The 7,891-nt window shown below is 36.1% G+C and overlaps 1 pseudogene; it reads right to left on the bottom strand.

Moving 5' to 3' along the window:
• Positions 1-3,824: 3,824 nt before the first annotated feature.
• LOC138389633 (glycylpeptide N-tetradecanoyltransferase 2-like) lies at positions 3,825-5,583 on the bottom strand (annotated as a pseudogene).
• Between the last annotated feature and the right edge of the window lie 2,308 nt (positions 5,584-7,891).

Genomic DNA, 7,891 nt, shown 5'->3' with positions numbered 1-7,891 from the left:
AATTAAGATTCAGAGAAACTGGATCATTTATATATCACTAGTTGTTATGTAAAATGTACAGCCACTTTGAAAAACAGTTTGACAGTTTCTTAAACAGCTAAACATTCAATTATCATATGTCTTAGCAATTGCACTCTTGTGCATTTATTCCAGAGAAATGAAAACTTATATTCATGCAAAAACCTGTACACAAAGGCGCATAGCAAATAGCAAAAAATTTCAAACATTCCAAATATCCCTCAGCAGAAGAATAGTTAAACTGTGGCACATAAACACCAGGGACTACTGCTCAGCAATAACAGCAACAACAACAAAAGAATGAATATTGATACTTACATGACAGAATTAGGCTGAGTGTAAACAGCTAATCTCCAAAGTCATATTGTACAATTTCATTTATGTAACATTTTCAAATGACAAAATCTTGGAAACTGAGAACAGATTATTGATTGCCATGGGTTAAGGAGGTGGATGGGGTTGTAGGGAGGAAGTTGTGTTTATGAAAAGGCACCATGAGGGATCCTGTGGTGATGGAATTGTTCAGCATCTTGATTGTATTAATACTGGTGGATACATAGACTTACACATGTGATAAAATTGCTTAGAATTAAATACACACATTCACACACCCCTACATATACATGAGTACATGTAAAACAAGGAAAATCTGAATTAGATTTGTAGGTTATATTAATATCGATGTCAATATTTTGGTTGAGATAGTGCATGATAGTTTTGAAAAATGTTACCATTGGGGGAAACTGAGTAAAGGGTTCATGAGATCTTTATGCATTATTTTTATAATTGCATGTGAATACAATGCAATTATATTTTATTGTATTTTTATTATCTCAATACAAATTCCAATTAAAGGTATTAAAATACAGTCTATGTATACACCAGTGAGTAAATGAAAGTATAAATAATGACTATATGAAATGATCAAATTACTATAATTCTGAGTTATTCTTCCTACATAAATATTGATATTTAATAATAGGAGGAAATGTTGTTATTCACATTTCTGAGTCTAGAGCTGGTATCAAAGTGAAGGATGCATTTGTAAATATCGATATGCAAAATTATGTAGAATGCAGGAGTAGGAAGAGATAGTGTTTGGGATAAAGAGGCAAAGTATGTCGAGTGAATTGTCAAGAAATACAGGGTGTCCTCAAAATCGCCATACATACGGAAAATGAGAAATTGTAGGTAAATGTACCTTTATTAACAAAATATTCATTACAAAATTTTACAAAATTTTTCTTTATTTACTCTGAAACTTGCTAAATATGAAGATACTGGGATAAAACCCCCAGACATCCTGACTCAGTGTATCTGGGATAGGGCTCTGAAATCATCCTAGGTGATTTTGATGGCATCTGTTCCCAGACCACAACTGGAAAAGTATTGGTTTATATTCATTGTAGGAAAACACAGTATGTACTCGTCAAGTATGTAGAAATATGTAGGTGAGTACTATCACCAATGAGTTTAATATCAATTAAAAAATGAAAGTTTAATTAAAAGGACTTGAGAACATATATATATGTTGCATCAATAAATAATTAGAATATCCTATCTACTTATTGTATGAGAACTGAAGTAAAAGTCTTTATTTTAGAAACATTTTTGCTTCAATGAATTTAAATAGTTTGCTCTGTCCAGGAAAGTATGCAATTTAAAAGGCTGTTACCATAAAAATACAGTTGTTTTGATAAATAATCAGTAGATATTGATCCTAAAAGTCTACATAACATAGTATTGAAAGGCTTATGTATTTATTTGTTTCTTTTTTAGAGATGGAGTCTCACTCTGTCACCCAGGCTGGTGGGTGATGTAGCTCACTGCAGCCTTGAACTCCTAGGCTTAAAAGATCCTTCTGCTTCAGACTCCAAGTAGCTGGGACCAAAGGCATGCACCACCATTCCTAGCTGTTAATTTATTTCTCCTATTTTCAAGATCAGATTCTTCAGCAGACTTGTTATATAAATAAAGTAAACACAGTGCATTAACAATGCCACAGAGTATGTAGGTATTTTTCTCTGTTATTCAAAACCTTATATATTTTTAGCATTTAAGTTTATTGTCTGAATATATATATATATATATGTGTATGTGTCTATTAGACTTTGTATCTGTCAATTACTTTCACTATTATACTGAATAAGAAACATCCTCAAACACAATGACTTACAGTTATTTTTATGTTTATGGGTTGCAAGTGATGTGGGATGATCTCAAACTGGGAAAATCTGCTTCAGGATGCTGGTATGTAGACAAAACTAAGAAAACTCCCCTCCACATACCTCATTTCAGAACTCAGTCTGGAAATAGCACATGTTCTTGTGACAATAGCAGAGGTACAAAAGAGCAAGCCCAATCAAACAAGCAAATTCTAAGCCTTTGTTTGATTCAGTTCTGCTAACAACCATCTCATTGGCCAAAGTGAATAACAAGGGCAAGCCAAAAGTCATAGAGCAGGGAGTTACATTTCAATCACAGTGATGCTCTGGCAGGGTGAAGGTGTATATATCACAATACCTGGGAAGCGTAGAATCCACAACTAGAACTATAATATGCTTGATAAGCAATATTACCCTTTAGAAGTAGTTTATTAAGAAAATATGAGACATATTTATTTCTATTCATAATGAACATACCAGGTGATTTTTATAATTAGTTCTTTAAAAATGTTAATTTTAACTAAAATAAACTTTGAACTTCTAACTCTACTGTATCTTTTATTTATGTAATACTTGCCTTTTATAATAAGATTTGCATCAGTTATCTTTTGCAATGTAACAAGTCATCTCAAAATTAGTGGCTTAAAACAACAATTATTTATTTGCTTATATTTTGTGGACCAAAAATTTGGACTGTGTTCAACCGGTACATTTTTCTCATATAGGTCCTCCAGTAAGATGGCTAAGGTGTCCAGGAAGGCTGAATTCCTTTCTCTACACGTCTCTCATCTTCATGGAGGCTAGAACAGGCTTGTGTTCTTGATAACGGTGTTCTAAAAAGGCACGTGCAGAAAATGCAAGGTACCTTGAGGCCTAGGATCAGAACTCATACAATGACCCTTCTACTACATTTTATTGGCCGAAGCAAGTTACAAGGCCATTTCAGATGCAAGAAGTGGAAAGTGGACGGTGATGTTCCCTAGTTTTTGTTTTTGCTTTTTTCAAAGTACAAATTTTTGTGTTTATTGATTTGGCAACTTTGCTTAGGGAGAAATAAATGTCCTAGTCACCAGTGCATTTTTATGTTGTTCCACATGTCAACATGCACCACTTGTCACTGAGTTACGGAAGTGTTAATTTCATAAATGTTCCCCATGATAGCATGTAAGATGATATAAGTAAACATTCTCCAAATGGATCCTTCATTCTGTTACATGGACAAATATACTCAATAAATGGAAATGTACCAGTTTATCGCCACACAATAGCAAATATTTTCTTACACTATTTTGTGACTTCTGTTTAGTCCACAGAAAAAAGTCCCTTTTCTAGGGAGTGGAAAAATACCTTTCTTCATCAAGGGACAGTGAAAAGTTTGAAAATTAGTAGAATTTGCTTTTTGTACCCTTTCATCCCTCCCACAACTGAATAAACAGTGAAGAAAGGATAAATTTTAACATCCTAGCTAGAAATGTGTACTATTGGTCACGTATGGATTTTTTTTCATCTTTTCTGATTGTTACTCACTACATCTGTTGCATTGAGGTTGTGCTTTTATTCTTCTTTGGAAAGGCAGTTCCAGAAATCATTAGAATATTAACAAATGATGATGTCAGAGTTCTAGAAATAAAAAATATTCATCTACTGTAGTACAAGTCTAACCTTTTCAGAATCTGTTCCTGGACACATCCAGTTGTACAGATAATGCTACAAATTGCCATCTCCTATATCAAACTTGAGTTTTTCCAAGAATAACTTATTTTCCATCACATCCAGTGAATTGAATACACATCAAATCCTTTCAAGTTAGCCAGGATGAGTGTGTCATTCATGAGGTCCAAGAGGGGCATCTCCGTGTGAATGTTGGGCAAAGAGTAGGCATCTTCGAGTCTTTTTGAGCTAGTTGATGCATCATTGTAGAGGGTAGTGTGTAGAAGCTTAAGAAGTCGGTCAATTTCCACTGGCGCTCTCCACTACAAACATGCCAATGATGGGCTCCTGTGGGAGAAACCAGTGGGCTACCTCCTCTTCATCTTCACTGGAGCTAGATGAAACTGCTTCAGGCAACCTGTTGATTAATTCTCAAACTGCATTGATATCTTTTGGGTCCATGAGTCTCAAACCTGAAGTCTTCCTAACATCCGGAAATCTGTATAGCTTCATTGTTCTCTGTAAAGTCATATTTCTCCTCAAGTGAGAAAATTTCATTTGTACCAATTTTCTGGGGTTTAGTGATGGATGCCAGTATCTGCACGTGGCCACCAGTGTAGGAAGAATTACGCCAGCGGTATACCCTGTCTGAAAGATTCCTTCTAGTTATCTCTCGGATTAACACAGGGGCTACCCTCTTTTATCTCAATTTCTTCTGAACATAAAGAAAATTGATTTCTACCATCTTCTTTACACTCTCATAAATCCGAATGTTTGGTGGGATTTATGAGACCCTATGCACCCTACCAGTTTTTTATTTGAGGACATTATGACCCCACAGTGCCATTGGAGGAGCCAGCCTGGCGGACGCAGAGCGCACAAGAGTAACTCGGGCCAATAGTCAAACTGGAACTATTGTCATCATCTTCTACGTAATTCTCATTTAACAATGTGTGTAACTTCTGGAGCACTTCGGCATTACTTAAGTTTAAAAAGTCCCACAGGCCGGGCGCGGTGGCTCACGCCTGTAATCCTAGCACTCTGGGAGGCCGAGGCGGGTGGATCGCTGGAGGTCAGGAGTTCAAGACCAGCCTGAACAACAGTGAGACCCCGTCTCTACTAAAAATAGAAAGAAATTATATGGACAACTAAAATATATATATACAAAAAATTAGCCGGGCATGGTGGCGCATGCCTGTAGTCCTAGCTACTCGGGAGGCTGAGGCAGTAGGATTGCTTAAGCCCGGAGTTTGAGGTTGCTGTGAGCTAGACTGACGCCACGGCACTCACTCTAGCCCGGGCAACAGAGTGAGACTCTGTCTCAAAAAAAAAAAAAAAAAAAAAAAAAAGTCCCACATAAAACCCTGTGGCAACGAATACGGTTCTTGGCATACATTGTCCTCATCTGATTCAATTGCACCATGAGAAGTTATGACTTCATTTAGTTTGGGTACCAGCTGTGTGTCCCAAAACCGGTATCTGTGTTTTGCAGCCTCATCAATGTTCCTGGCCGGTACCCGGCACGCAGGTAACAGCTCCACTGCTCCCTGGATATGCTGCAACTTCTGCCTTGGAATGGTGGGATTATTTGAAGGCTGCTGAATTTCAATCTCCTGGGAATCAGATGCGGAGCCTGACTTGGTGCTCCTGGAATTGGGTTTCCCCTTTTTTCTCTTCTGTTTCTTCTTTTTCTTTTTGGTTCCCACATCCCCTCCGGGACTTCCTTTGGCATGCTGCATCTTCTCCTCATTGTCCCCTTCTGTCCCGCTTGCTCGTGTCCTGGTCGTCCAGCTCCAGGCTCTTGCTGGCTGGCCGCAAACCCGCTGTGCTCCGCCTTGGCCGCGGCACCGGCTGGGGAGGAGACCGACGTTCACTCGTATTAATAGCAATGTACCCATAGAAACTTGCTGATTTTGATAAATAAAATCTATCAAGTGTCCCTGTGCTTTATACTTTTTCAGGCTTCTTAAGCTGGCAGAATTTTGTTGAAATGCTCCATTCTCTAAATATTTACAAGTAAAATTCTTTAAACATTACACTTAGACCTGTATCTTTGACTAGAGTTTTCTAAAAACTTTAAACATGCCCCACTACTTATCAAATTGCCTTTACTTCCAACTCCCCCTAAAATATGTAAATTAATTTAAGGATCATAGACTACTAGTAAGGCATATGTTAAATGGCAGTAAAATTTTCTTTTGTTCAAATTAATAAACAAACAAACTTTTAAAAGATTTCGTATACCCTCAATAGATTCTTCTGCTCATCCCTTGCGACCACTGTGTTAGATTATTAGGTATCTTTACTAATAAGCTAATTTTCATCTCAAGAACGTGTATTATTCCAGCTAACCATCTAAATATGATTAATAGTGAATCTAAAAATATCAGAGACAACACAATAATTTTTTCTAATTTACATGATAGTACTGGTAATTAGTAGGTGGTCTACATGTAATTCCAAGATCCAGGTCCCTTCTATCTTATTGTTTCATCCTCTTCCAAGTCTTCTGAGTTCTCTCCATTCGTCCAGAGGATGAATTCAGAAAATAATAATAATAATCATCACAAACCAGGGAGATGGTCCAGGTCTGGAAGTAGCACACATTCCTTGTTCCCATATTCCATCAGGAAGAATTAATTGACATGGTCTTGTCTCAGTACAAGGGGAGGCTGAGAAATGTGGTCCAGCTCTATACCAGAAGGAAAAGGCAACGGGCTTTTGTGAACACATGGTACTCTCTGTCATAGTTGAAAATAGTCCCCTACTTTTTTTTGTAGTAACCAATGATGTGTAAAGCTACTGCTACGTCCTTGATTTTTGTCTGTCTGACTGTTCAACTCAATGAGGAGAACTTTTCAGAGACGAGGCTGGATATAAGTCTAGCCACAAAGAATTCCCCTCCACGTATGTTTCCCGGGACTTGTTAAAACAGACCCCAGCTGCTATTCTTTAGACTATAAAGTAAGTTTCTCATTAATTCTGTCCTTTTAGCAGCTGACAGGCAATTTGACTGCTTGGAAAACACACTGGGTTTTTATGACCCACACGTAAGTAATCATAACCAGCCATACGTAAAACCACAAAGCATAAATTGATGGAACTAATGCAATTTCAACCAACAACATTAGAGGTTATATTTTAAAACTACAAAGCCCTTTTTCACATTTCAAAATTTCCCTATATAGGTGTACTAGGATTTACTTACCTGTTGGAAATGTACACAGTTTTACTAAAATTGTTCATTATTTTCTGTTTAACTTTTATCTTCTTTTTGCAAATGTTGTTTTATTTTGAGCTCACTTCACATTATATATTGGTAATCTATGTTAGTAATAAAATATATAATTCACATGTAAACATTTTAGGAGCTACTTCAGAAAGGAATATATTATTACATAAATTCACTTTCCTGTTTTCTGTCCAGTGATTATATTTTTTCACCTATTGTTGTTAGGACAAAGAGGGCAAGTATTTTATGCACATTCATATTGGTCTAAAATAAGTGGTTTTGAGTACAAGGAGTTATTCATAATAGAGCATTGTGCCATGCAAATGGCAATATGTATATGAGAGACAGAGTTTATTTTCTAAGACTGAAGCATTGTTAAATATTTTCAATATTTAATAGCAGAAGGCCAATGTATTTTTGCAATATCCTTTGAATGTTAAATATTTGCAAGTTATATAAGTTCATTACTTAATGACTAAACTAAATAAAAAGTTAAAATTAGTTATAACTCAAATAAGAACTCAGGGAATTTAATGAGACATCTAAAATTATCATAGGCATATAAAACTAGAGAATTGCTGTTTTTTTCCAGAATAAATTATTACTGATCAGCTACATGTTCAACATAACAAAAAACGACAGAAAACCAAATCTGAATTTCATAGAATTTATGTTGCTAATTTAATTCTAAGACTTGAATAGTATATAGAACTAACTCTTTCATATACACAACAGGAAATAGTCCTATAACAGCAAACACATTGATGGGAAAGGATAGGCCACTCTTTAAGACATCCATTCTTAATCCTATCTCAAGAGACTTGTG

Source organism: Eulemur rufifrons, chromosome 8, assembly GCF_041146395.1.
Source record: "Eulemur rufifrons isolate Redbay chromosome 8, OSU_ERuf_1, whole genome shotgun sequence".
Classification (NCBI taxonomy): Eukaryota; Metazoa; Chordata; class Mammalia; order Primates; family Lemuridae; genus Eulemur; species Eulemur rufifrons.
The sequence above is the reverse complement of the archived record's forward strand: the minus strand, read 5'-3'. Positions and strand labels throughout refer to the sequence as shown.